General features: G+C 46.6%; 2 protein-coding genes across 2 annotated transcripts in view; one reads left to right on the top strand and one right to left on the bottom strand.

Annotated features, from left to right (window-relative positions):
• LOC126640324 (protein stum homolog) overlaps positions 1 to 13,441 on the bottom strand; it is a 224,107-nt gene that overhangs the window by 88,663 nt on the left and 122,003 nt on the right. The window lies entirely within an intron of this gene.
• The window catches only part of ITPKB (inositol-trisphosphate 3-kinase B), a 68,445-nt gene continuing 66,974 nt past the window's right edge, over positions 11,971 to 13,441 (top strand). Inside the window, exon 1 of the mRNA XM_050316020.1 lies at positions 11,971 to 12,132. The gene's annotated coding sequence lies outside the window, so the exon portion shown is untranslated. The remainder of the gene's footprint in view (positions 12,133 to 13,441) is intronic.

The following is a 13,441-nucleotide window of genomic DNA, read 5'->3' as shown; positions in this document are numbered from 1 at the left end:
TACGAAAGCAGGAATGAGGAAAAAAGCCTTTAGCTGTTTTTAGCTATTTAGCTCTGTCCCTCTCTCTAAATACAAGAGCCAAGTCCATCAGTGCGGTCCCAAGACCCCAGCGTAGTCCTGGTTGGGTTGGCAGGCACGAAAGCCCTTATAGCTTTCTCTGCTGCTGCTTCCCTGCATTGCCTTGGACATCACACTGGCACTACTCTGTTTTCTGACTTGTGCCATGGGCAGGACTTGCCTCACCACTGCCAAATGCTCAGAACTCTTGCATCTGTAGCTGGAGAGAGTTACCTATTCATTCATCCTGTTTGCGTTGCATTGGCTTGTTAGGAAGAAAGGCTGTCCAGTATGTTTACCTTAAATGTGGATGGAAAAAATTATTATCTACCCAGTGGAAACTGATTTGAATTCAGTAGACTATTTAGTACCTTGTATGTAAATCCTTGCTTTCAATCTTTGAATAGTGCAAGTGGAAATAGGAAGTGTGGAAAAAAGTACTTCCTTGGAAACAGTGCCTGACGGGATTTTGAACTGAATTCTGGAAGAGAGAACTTGGTAAGTTTCTATCCCAGAGACAAATTAATTTCTAATTTAGGTGTACAGTACAAGATCTGGTCCTTAGGCTATTCAAATCAGTAGGTATTTTTCTTTGGGCATAACAGGGTAACATATGCAGACTTTAATTTGTGTTTCCTGCTACAGTTGTTAGCCTTTTGGGGATTTTTCATGGATTATCTAAATGACAGAGGAAGAGCCAAAACTTATTTCAGGTGTGATGTAATCCAATTTATATGAGTCTTCCCAGGGATTATCTGTTTTATTATTATGAAATTATTAAGATTATTTGAAATGTAACCAAAATTAATTAAAGGCTTTCAAACCTTGCTGATACTCAGAATTGCTGCAATAATTTTGCATTTACTGATGAAAAAGCTTCCATAATTTTGAATGTTTAAGCATATTAACATAAAATATTTGACTGTAATCTCATCCTTCTGTAATGATTTGGAAAACTGAGTACTGTAATAGCTACTCCAAATCCATTTGCCTGCAATACAGCTAATGTCTCAATTAAACTAAACCAACCAAAACTTACCAACATTTGTGCTCACAGTGAATTATAAACACTTTGAAATGTTTGAAAGTTAAAATGAAAACTAAACCATCAGAGTTATTCCAAAACTAATCCATCAAGACTGCCTTCTCAAAGACAGCATTTGTCATTGAGAGTAGTTGGACCAGGTGTGGGCTTTTTAAACTGATACTTTGTTGGAGACAGAACTTGAAAAAAAAACCCCAAAGTTTTTAGAGAATGCCTTCCCCTTTTACAGCTTACTGTAAATGGCAAATGGTTTTAGATCACCCTGAACTTGAGGGGAAAAAAACTTCTGAGAATCATTTAAGCATTAAGAATGGGAGAGCACAGTTTTGACGGAGAAAAAGATGAGCGTTTTTAACTGAAAATGCAGTGAGTGCAGTGTTGACTTCAGGGATCACCCATCTCTGGTAAACCTGGTAGATGACATCTATTAACAATGGCCAGGCAAATTTCACGAACAGTAAATTGTCCTGCACTCTTCTTGCAAAAATCATCATCCTTTTTCCAGCCAAAAGCTGAGACACATTTTGTTTCCATGTAAGTGCAACTGAAATGTGTGTTCATATTGACAACTTTCATCTGAGGGACTCCAACCTCCTTCCATTCATCCTCCATCTGAAATGAAAATCTGTTTGTCCAATCACGTTGGTACACTGAAGCTGCCCCCGCACTACTTTTCCTCCGAGGGAAAAGAGATGAACCCCTGGTTTGCTAAGGCTTTAAAGACTTCCTGGTCCTTGAAATATATTTTTCTTGGATGCACTGCAACTGTAGGTGCTACTAAGAGTCTTGCCATGGAAGTCAGCTTTTCCAGTAGAGATCAAACAAGCTGGGGAATATGGGAAAACAGAGGCAAGGAGTGTTACATTTCTGTGCAGAGACTCAGCTGGCCACCAGCCAGTAAAGCCATCACTGCAGCTGTTTATTAAAAAAAAAATAAAAAAGAAATGTAATATTTGACAACAACCTAATGTCAAAGTCCATGACATCACCAGCCTCCAGCTGCTGATTAATCATGTGAAAGAAATTAGTTTGGACATGAAAAAGTGTGAATCTAACTACTGGGACAAATAATTGTGTTCAGAAAGGAACAAGAAGGAAAGACCTTACCAAATCTTTGGTCAAACAACTTAGTTTAGGACAGCCCCAACCCCCTAGTTCTCTCTGTCCCTGTCAGATTCACTACTAAATCCTCACAGTCTGATTGTAATTCTGTAAGATTGAGTCTTTCGGCTTCCATGGAATTACTACAGGTTTCCCCATGAGCAGAACTGTCCATCAGCTTGATGAAGAGGAGTTGAGGAGGTGGCATGTAGGGAGCATTAAACCCCTGACAGTTTAGGAGTTTCAGTGAGGCTGAGCAGTAAAAGAGTCTCTGGCATGTGTCTCAGGAACTCTGGGGACACTTGCTAGGGCACTTACCAGTAACATGGGCATTTTGGCCCTCTCTTTCTCCTTTTCTCAACTTTCAGAAGTATTCCTGAGAGTCACAAAACTTGTGCTTACTTGTCACTTTCCATCCAGTGCAATTTCCCTAGGAAAGAGGATGGCAATGTGATAGTGCAGGTACTTCAGGGCTTTCAAGCCAGGGGCTGGGAAGTGGAAGATGCCACGTAAAAGAACTCTGCATTTGAGATTACTGTTTAGGCAGTAAATCTGATGGCTGGCATTTTATTAGTTGTTAGAGTTCATCCACTGCTCTCCAGGGGTCTCAGGTGTGTGAAGGAAAGGTGGCTGCAGCAAAATGGCAGCTGATTTGTAGAAGACTAGAGTTTGATGTGTTATTCTGAAGTCCCTTCCATTGTCTCTCCAGCAACTACAATGGGATGATATCCAGGGGAGAACTGGGCCCAGCTTGCTGAGCAGTACAGCTCTGATGAACTCCATTCCCTGGCTCATCACTGATGCACCCCTTTCTTGATTGCTAAGACAGCCTCTGACTGTCTTTCTTGGAGGTTTCACATCAGAGTACACTCATGTGATGTTTCTTTCACAAACAGGGCCCTGCCTAACCCGACAGCCTCCTATAGAATCTGTTCCTGCAAATAATACAGATTTCCATTTGTGTAACTTCAGAGGCTGTTCCACCAACTGTAATAAATCTCAGCCTGCTCTATTCTTCCTCCTCCTTTTGAAACAGTAAAAGTGGCAGATGATTCCCTGGTGGTCACTGCTGCTGATGACGCAAATGGCACCTCACTTACTGGGTCCTGCAAGTCTTCTTCAGTCAGTCCCATCCATCATCTTCACAGGGAAGAAGAGATGTTAGGCAAACTGTCTCTTAATGAAAGATAGGGCTGTAAAAAAGGAAAATATTTAATTGTTCCAACATTTTGTTCTTTTTAGGGAATGTCAGATATATAAAACAGAACGAAACAAAGTGGTTGGGGTTTTTTTGGTGGATTTTTGTTGTTTGTTTTTGTTTAACATAAAACTCTTGCAATCCAGTCCAAAAATGACCTTGAGAAGAGTTAAAGAAATTTTGTTGTGTAGCTAAGGAATGAAGTGAGTGTCTCTGCCAACAAATGATGGGTGTTTCCAGGATACTGTCTCTCCTATCAGAAAGGGTCATTCCAAGGCATTTCTCTGGCAGCTCTTATTAATCTCCCTCTCTCTGAGCCAGAAGACATGAAGATGTCAGACATCTGTGCTCTTGCACTGTTCCCGTTTTCCTATTCAGGACAAGGCTGTCCTCAGCCAGTGGGAGAGAACATAAAGGAACTGGCAAACATCAAACATTTTGTCAAAGGGAGACACATTTGTAAAGTTAATTCTTAGTGTTCTGTCCGGGTACTCTCTTCCTGCTTCTCCTAAAACAGCCCTGAAGAAAAACAGTTTCAGTCTGTTCCCAGTGGAGTGAAGATAATGACGACTGCCTTCAGCTGGGGGTGCAGGCTGTATTCCAAGGGGTGAAGAGACACTGCCAGCCTCAAGAAGCCACCATCTCTGAGGGTAAGGCAGCTCACCTGGCACTGGGGCCAGTTCTCCTGGTTCTCCCATCTCTCTGCTCTTTCTTTCCAGGCAGGTGTCTCTCTGTCCCACTTGCCAGACGAGTCCTACTCTTCTCAAACAGCAGAAGCCTGTGGGCAGAGTGGCCAGAGCGTGGGTGTGTGCAGGCCCAGTTGGAGGCAGGCCTGGGAGATCCCTCCAGGGAGCAGCTGAGCCTCTTTGCCGTGTCCCTCTGCAGCACCATCTTCTGCCATCTCTGCCTGGCTCAGGCTGGCCTGAAGTCCTACATTGCCTACAGAATGGTGCTGCTGGAGCTCGTGGGAGGATCTGGTTCAGACAACAAGGGCTACAGGATCTATAGGTGTGCCCAGAAAGAAGGAGAGCAAAGGATGGAAAAGGAGTGAAGAACAAGTGGCAAGTAAACACAGGAGTTCTGCTGAGGACCTGCGGGCCCCATGTCTCTCCTCTATTGCCTTTGCTTTTGTATCTCATTAAGTTACATAAACAAATAGGTAATTCCTCTGGGGAGAAAAGAGCAGCCAGCTGGAACTCTGTGGTATTAGACCCCATCCAGCAGGAAGCAGAGAGAAAATACATAACATTTAGAAACCATTAATGCTACAGTCTAGCTCATCATTTCCCATTCAGCAAGATAGGAAATGGATGATTAAGACCTCCTTTCTGGGCCATATCTTCACCTTGCCCAGCTGTAGCGTCTTTTTAGAGGCCTAATTTAAAGGAGCCAGACCATGAAATATCTTTCACCTTTTCCAAAGGAGAAGAAAGATGAGGAACCCCTTACTTGGAGAGCAGAGAGTTGTGAAGAGTGGCAAACTTCATGGACATGTGAAGGATCATCCCAGCTCTTGACATCTGTCTTCTTACTCAGGCACCTAAATGTGGGCTTAAATTCTTCAATTTAGTTACACAGAGGTGAAAACTCAAACTGTGGTGCTGCCTGGTGTTAGAGAGCTCATGGTAGTAGAATGGGAAATGCCAGCGAACTGAAACTCTGTAGTCTGTATTGGTGACTTAAAAACCTTAGACAAGTGCCCTCTCCGAGATAAATAACTCTGCCAATCCAGAAGCAACCTGGAAATAAGCAGGGGGATGGAAGGGGGTAGGGGAAGAGGAAAGGCAGCGCAAGAGGGAGGCTTGTCCTGGGCATGCCAGCCAGAGGAGTTGGGAGCACAGCAGGGAAAACTATGCTGCATTGCTCAGTCTGCTGATCAAATCCACAACTGGGGAGGCAGCTCAGAAAGCAGTTCACAGCTGCAGGAGTGGATGTCTCCAGGGCTGGGGCAAGGGGCAGCAGGGAGATAAGGCTCTGTGTTAGTTGGGGCTGGAGAAACTGCGTTTTGGGCTATTAAAGTGCACCCTTATTCTGCCTGGCCATACTTGTATGCATGTGTTAGAAACCTGTGACAGCTTAAAAATTTCCCTAGGTGGACCCATCTTTCCATAAGGGCTTTACTTACCTCTAGTTGTTCAGAGGAAAAGCATGATCCATCATGTGGATCTCCATCTATCTGGGAAAGACATTCTTGCTTGGAACACTTCTATGTGCAAGGACGGGTGTTTTCCAGTGGCTGCTATAACACAGCTGCTTTTCAGGGTCAGGGTCTGCTGACCTTTGCGATTTGTTGCGTGGCAATGAACAGTGCTACACATAGAAAACAGCACAGATAATGCTCTGCTGTCTGGCAGCTTCATTTAGGAATATTTTCATAGTTTTATTGCTTTAGCTATTCAAAACTATGAAAAATCAACCTAGATCTGCCAGTTTATTAAACTGCTCTGCAGTCATTCAGAGCTCAGCTTTTTTCCTTTCGCAGTCATAGGAACAAAGTTAAACATCTGTCCATCATAGCAATATTATGGTAAATCCTTAAAATATATTATTATACTACGAGCAAAAATAGATTCTTGGAGAAAATCAAAATGCTTTATTTTAAATTAAATGGCTATAGCTCAGTATGGACTTTAAAATTATTATTAATTATGCCTTCTTCAGTGCCCTCTCTCTCCCTGTTTTTCAAAACACACATCTCACTCATTGCAGAGTGGAAACTTGGACAGCATTTCTCATGATCCCATGTTCATCTCATCCCTAAAAGGTGCAGTGGAATCTCACAGCCCCTTCATAAACTACTGATTCCAAAACAGTCTATGTGACACACTGCACACTTGAAAGACAGTTTGTCTTTTTCCTGCTGTGATCTTAAACAAACGCAAAGCTGCCCAATTATGGCTGTGTGGTCACAGTCTGGTGGAGTAACTGTGACCCATAAATAGGAAAAGCAATGAAGCAGTATTTCAATTCCAATTGCTTTATCTCCTTAAACACTGACCTGGATATAACTTTTAGAAGCCTCAGGCTCCAATGGGGAAGGATTTCCCTTTCTAGTTTTAGTTTTACTGAACCTCAGTATATACTCAACAATGCATATTTGATGTGCTCCTACTGCCTGTAGTTCAGTCTGTGGAAAAGAAGGAAAGATTTATGCTGAATCATGGGTTACTCCCAAAACATGCACATATGTTTATATTCCTATAATCTGCAAATAGCAAACGTGGGCCAAAGTGCCCTGCTATAGTGCAGGGGACCACAGCTGTGGCACACACCAAATGCAGAACTGGGTTCTTCTCTGGCATCAGGAAAAAACAGGAAGGGTGTCACTGAAACTGCTGCCAATATCCAGACATAAAACTAGGCATTCACATCAGACCTTCACATCTTCATCCTGGGAAGTTTACTAGCTGAGGGAAAAATAAAGGTACCACTGCCACATATGTATTGCATCAAGAGGAAATGTAACATCCTGTGCTTGTTCTAGGGTTCCTAAACATTCTTGCGTATCGTGTGTGTAATTCCTTGTTAGAGTAATTCACTATGCATAATATTTTCCATCCATTCATCTCAATCTCCTGAGTTTTGTAACATTTCTACAAAGCCCTGCTGCAAATCCTGAAACCTGTGAGCCACACTGCTGTTCTTAGCTCAGTGCTAAAGCTCCACATATGTGTGCTGTGCACGAATGTCTAGGATGTATCCATCCCTTCCTCCAAAGCCCCCAAGTGTATATACAACTTTAGGCAGGTCACAGCCATAAATACCCTTGGAGACACAGGATGTCTTAGCCTGTACTGCCTGTTTCACAGGTGGGCAAAACAAGGCGAAGAGGCAACAACCACATCGCTGACGCCCCGCAGCACAGCAGGGGCAGAGCCAGGAACAGATCGCCAGGATCTTTGGCTGACTTTCTTGGCTGTGTCACACTGTGTGTGTCGGGGCAGCACAGGGTGAGGTGCAGGCAGGAATGCGTGGAGGAGGGTCACAGAGAACAAAACTGGTTCCTTTTGCTCTAGGTGGACATACAAGCTCAGGCAGACATGGGTGCAGTGCACTGACTGCCCTAAATTACACTGACTTGCTACGAGTGCCTTTGCACCTTTGTCTGTGTTCTTGCTTCCCGAACAGGAGCTGGCAGAGGGAATATTAACCAGTCTCTGCTTAGTTCTGCCATTATGCTTGTTACTGTGCAATAGGGGGAAGGGAGCAAATGACCAGATAACCCAGCTTAGAGGCTGCCGAGAGCTTCTTTCTGACCACTTTTACCACTGAAGGAAGGCAAAAGGGCTGGTGCAAGATAAGCATCCAAAGCTGTTTTCTCAGGCCTCCATTTTCCCTGTCAGCCTAGACAGGGTAGAAGTGTGCCATGCCTGTGACAGCTGCCTGCCTGAACATAGCACAAATTTCAGTAGTTCAGTGTTGTGTTTTTACTTGTGTCTTTTGTGGCTCTTTTTCTTTTAAAATATTACTGGATTTGTTCTCTGTCATACTGGCATAAACACAAGGTAAGTCTGTTGACTGCAGAATTACTCTGTATTTATCCATGTATTTCTATATTTTACAAGATTTTAAGATTCAACTTGCTGGTGAGGAAATGCTGTCAAATACTGACTTCCACTGTAAGGATGCTGATGGTCCTTCTGATTCTGAACAGGATGAACAGTGACAGTTTGGACAACTCATCTTTGAACCACAGTGAAGGCTGTCTTGTTCAACCACTCCAAAACATGACAGAGAGTAATAATTTTAAAAATGGTTCTTATAATAAAGGGAGAATGGAAGGAGGAGGGTACTTGAGGATTGTGGTTATTTTGTGATTAAATTGTTATGATTTTTTCTGCTTTGTTTTTACAACTGGATGGATGCTAAGAAGATTGTGGTCAGTTCTGTCCTATAATGCAGCCCACATTGTATTAATTGTTTGTCTTCAAGGATTTAAGTGATTGCAATGACCAGTATATACCATGCAACTGTTCTCCCCTCTCCATGGAATGGAAGTCTTTCTGCAGTACAGGATCTTGTTTCAGTAAGGTGCTTTAGGTTTGGTTTCTTTGCCTGTTACTGGGACTGGGGAAGGGGTTCTTCAGTTCAGTACATGTGGACCAGGCCCTAAACTGCAAAGGAAGAGGGTGTGTAAAATAGCAAAGGACAGTTCTGCCTGTGCTTGAGAAGGTCCCCAGCACTGTACTGGTCTGCCAGGGCTCCCCTGGTCTTGGAGGGCTGTGTCTAGGAGCAGGCTTTGACAACAGTCAAAGCAAAATGTTAGCTAGGGTGACAGCAGAGGCTGGAAGGAGTAAAACAGCCTTGGATGTTTTCCTATCCAATATTTGGTTCCCACGCAGTTGATCTCCCCTCCTGTCCAAACAGCCATCTCACCTGGCTCCAGTGGGGCACAGGGGCTCCTGCTGCAAGAATCACCACTCCCACCAGAAGCCAAACCTCCTCTTCCTCCCACTCGATCCCGCATGGCCGGGCCTGTCCTGCCACCCCTACAAACAACCACCACCCCGCAGCAATCGGCAGCCTCAGGTCCAGGGACACAGCAGCTCTAGCCCAGCCGAGCCACCTATGGTGCTCAAGGGCCACAGGGAGCACACTTGGCACAACCATTTCTAAATAAGACATGATAATTAACATCTCCCTTCAAGGACGCGGGGAGGCCATTAACTTTGACAGCTGTGGTATTTCTTTCCCTGAACACTTATAGCCAGTGTGTCAGTGGAAGATGTTACACAGTTAGGACAGCTCCATGCCCTTCTCTAAGTGTCTGTCCTCGCTTTATTTCAGACTAAATACATTCTGCCATGTATATATGTCCTTCCTGAGTGAAAGATCCTGTTCATTTTATTGGCTCCACTCTCCTGAATAAGGACAAGTTGCCCAAACAAAAGTTGGCTGGATCAACTGCTTGCCCTAACCCAGTCTGTTTTCAGTATCCTCAAGCAGTGTAATGATTTTCTTTGGAAGCAGGAAGTATAAATTCAAATGAAGAACACAGCTTAAGCAGAGGCAAGATCTTTTAAGACCCAACAATTGGACTTTTACTCAAAGAATATGCACTGAGATTGCAAGCAAGTCAGAGTAGAACGATCTTTTTCCTTTTGTTCTCTTTGTACAGCACCTAACGCAACGTTGCCAAAGCCACAGAGAAGACTTCTTGGTAGCATCAAGTAACTACAGCAGTACTAGTGCCCGGAGACATCTGTCTGCGTCCGTGAAAGAAACCTTTCTCCTTTCTTTCCTCCATCCTTGTCTCTGGATTGGACTAGCAACCTGTTTCAGTTTGTGTTTTCCATTTAGGCTGACCTCAGACACTTGGTTTCCACTTGATTGGAAACAAGTGTGCTGAAAGCTGTCTGTTCTTTCTTCACTATACAATGTGGAATGCTGCCTGGCTCCAGTCTGGAAACAATTATTTCCCTCCTGTACCTACTCCTTCTGAACAGTCAAAGACTTATCCCTAGACTTTCTTTTCCTCTTTACATTTTTATTAGCCACTTCAATTATAAAGAAAAGCTTGTCTTTGTATATATAGTACCCACAGAACAGCTCTAGCTCTGTTACATGACAAAAATCCTGCCATGTTTTAAGGCCAGGTCTCCTTTAGGGAGTTTTGTATCTGTAAACACGCCACAGTGAATTCACTGCTCCTTTGTCCTATTCTGATAGGATGAATATCTGATGGTGCTTGAATTTGTGGGACTTCAAGAAACAGCTTTAAGCACCCGTTGTGATTACAGCAGTGTAAATATTCTTAAACAACCCTAAAGAATGGTCAAATCATCCACACAGAGATGTGCAGCAGTGCTTGCAAGTACAAGCAGATGCTATCAGCATAGCACAGTACAGCTGTTTTTAAAAAAGAACATACCTGTTTATCTGCACGTATTCCTGGATTTATTTACTTCAACAATTCCTATTTTTTGACATGTGTATGCAGACACAAGGGAATGTGAGCAACAGATGAGCAGAATCTGCAGATATTTGCACACAGGGGAAGCTTGTGCCTATGAATAGCGTTGTTATGCTCAGCAGGGTCACTTTTCTGAGAGAGTTTGATCACGTTATTTCATGAAAGACCAGTTCCTGACCAAGCACAGACTCTAAGGAAATGGATTGGAGTGGAAAGAGTCTAAAAATTTCTTTTCCTGCACTGAATTCAAAATAGTGTTTCTCTTACTGGAAAAACAAACATAAGCTCATTTTGGGTGTCTCTGTCTGTCTGCCTGTGGGATTGGCAATCCACACCTTCTGCCAATTCGGAGACCTCTCTGCCCCCATTTATGCTCTAGAGGTTATGCTTTAATTACAGAAAGCTGATCTGCTGTGACATCAATTTCCCTCTCTAGGGAAAAGTCCTAGCTGTGAAATCCTAGCCAAGGCAAATTGCTGTTCTTTTTTCTTTTCCTTCTTTTTTTTCCTTTGGCCAGTCCAGACCAATTCCAGAACTGCTATCTGGGTTTGACCTTGACCATTACTTTGAGAGCAAATCTCAGATCCTGCTCTCCTGAAGTGCTGACGTACAGACAACTATTTCCAATGAGTTATCTTGATACAGAAATCAGGCTGTAATCCAGCCAAGAGCCTGCTCCTCCTGCCAAGCAGGACCCAAGCCTGGGGGCTGCAGGAGAGTGCTCTCTGGGGCCCTACTTGAGTCAAAATGGACAGTGTCAAGAACGAGTTACTTACAGCCTTGCCTAAACCCAGGGCAAGACCACAGCAGGTGGATGTGCCAACAACACTCGTGTTTGCCCTCTGGGGGTGTGGAGGTCATCTTCCTTCCACGGGATGCGCTTACTCAAAGCCACACAACCTGGCAGGGAGGGCATCGAGCCAATCTTGGGCTCGTGTGAATGAGCAACGTGCTGAGAAGCAGCAGGACTGAGCTGGGGTGCCTGGGGAAAGGAGGATGCAGTGGGAAATGGATGGGCTAAGTCGGTGCCTTCGAGCCGGGTGCACGGGAAGGCGGGTGGCCTTTAGTTCTGCATTCCTGATGCCGCCCGCACCACCCTTTGCCTCGACTGCTGTGCCCAGGGGAGGAATACGACGGCCAGCTGCGATGGGAGGCCGGGATGCGGCGGGGAGGCGGGGGATGTCCCCCCGCGGGCGGTGCCGAGGCTGACCGGGGATTCTGCCGGGCCCCGCGGCGGGACCTGCCCCGCCCGCCGCGGACGGGGGTGGAAAATGCCTCGTGTATCTTTAACCCACAGAGGCCAAAGCGCGGCGGCGGTGGGTTTTTTTTTTTCTTAGTTAACAATGGAAACTTTTTTTTTTCAGTATTTCCCTCCAGCCGAGCGAGCAAAAAAAAAAAAAAAAAAAAGAAACTTGTTCCGCTGAGTTCAACCCCAGACAGGCTCACAACTTCCTTCCTGCTCTCCTACCCCCTCCCTCCGCTCTCCTCCTCCTCGCCGCTCCTCTCCCTCTCCTCCTCCTCCTCCTCCTCCTCCTCTCTCCGCCTTTCCAGCCGCACCGGGAGCGGGCGCTGGGGCCGCGGCGCGGACCTGGCCGGAGCGCGGAGCCGCCCGCGCAGCCTTGGCCGCGGAAGCGCGGAGGGGCAGAGCCCGGCGCCCCCGGCCCCACCGCGGGGCGAGGAGAGCCGCCCGGACCCGCGGAGGGAGCGGGACCCCCCGGCAGCCGCGCTCCGCGCCCGCGGCGATGGTTTCGGCAGCGCCCCGCGGCCGCCGGCGGGAGCTGCCGGGCGGCGCGCACTGAGCGCGGATCCCGCTCCCAGGTAAGCGGCGGAGCGGGGGGTCGCGGCCGCCCCTCCACCGGGGGACGCCCGGCAGCTGCGCCGGGGGGTAGCGGGGCCCCGCGGGAAGGAAAGGGCGAGCTGGGCGCGGGCAGAGGGGCTGGGTGCTGCCCCGGGGCCCCGCGGGCTGTCCCGCACCCAAAGTCTGGCGAGCACCTTGTGCTGGTGCTCGATTTCGTACGCGAGCCAGAGTGCTGGGAGCGCTGCGATGCCGGGGATTCCTGCGAAGAGGGATTGCCCTGGGCTCTGCTGAGCCTCAGCGCTGCCTCCAAGCAGTGCCTGGAGGGATGGGGAACCTTTTGGTTACAGAGTGAGCGGGGACTGCGCTTTTAGACCTGGGGGCATTTTTCCTGCCAGGAGCCTTGCAGAGGGACACACAGGGCTGCTGCTGGCAGCATCGTGCACAATTGCTTCCAAAGGCTTGTACACGCATAGCCAGAGTTAGCGCACTGTGTGTAAACAAGCCTGTACACTCATGTGGGCAGTGCGTTTGTGTAGCTCTCGTGGGTTCCCGTGCCCCAGCATGGGATGGGGCTGCAGCTGCAGTGGCAATGGAGCAAACAGACACGATGGAAGGCACGCTGAGGTGCACAGAGAGCACCTCATATATACAGGGGCACAGAGAGCCACCTAGGAAAGCACAGTCTGTCTCACACACGTACGCAGTCACAGCCTCACCAGAACAAACGGCACTGCACATCTCTGCATGTGGGATCCAGGCTGTGACTTGGAGGCAGCTGCAGTGGTTGATGCCCCAGAAAGCAGACATGCGCAGGGGAGGCACGTTTAGCCAGGGAATGCATGAAAATGTGCTAAGCGGTGTTATTGCACGTGGTAACTTAGGGGAGTAGTGGAGATGTGGCCCCATACCATACAAAACTCTGCAAGTAGGAAGACTGTATCATTATATCACTGTCCATATATCACTGAACAGAAATCCTTCCTGAGATTGATCTTGTTCATAGGTGACAAACTGGAAGGTGACAAATTTAAGCTGTTTGGAGTCTTTAACTTTCTTCAGAAAATGTCAGATTTTGGGGCCAACACTTGAAAGGTGCCAACTTTCAGTTCACATCAGTTGACCTTAACTCCTTCATTCTGTTGAGGGAACTGTTTCTGGCTATATGTCCTCTTGGACACTACTGCTGCAGTTGTGTCGGCAGGCAACCTGGAGGGGGGAGTAGGGAAGAGGGGAAATGGACCCAAACCTGATTTTCCCTTCACTCAAATCCTTCTGATGACCGGGCTGGGCCATGTCCTCAGAGGTGGCATACTGGGGCTGTGTGCGGGT

Source organism: Myiozetetes cayanensis, unplaced genomic scaffold (assembly GCF_022539395.1).
Source record: "Myiozetetes cayanensis isolate MyiCay16 unplaced genomic scaffold, myiCay2020 scf2-11, whole genome shotgun sequence".
In the NCBI taxonomy this organism is placed as follows: Eukaryota; Metazoa; Chordata; class Aves; order Passeriformes; family Tyrannidae; genus Myiozetetes; species Myiozetetes cayanensis.
Note: the sequence above shows the minus strand (reverse complement) of the source record. Positions and strands in the feature narration are given on the sequence as shown.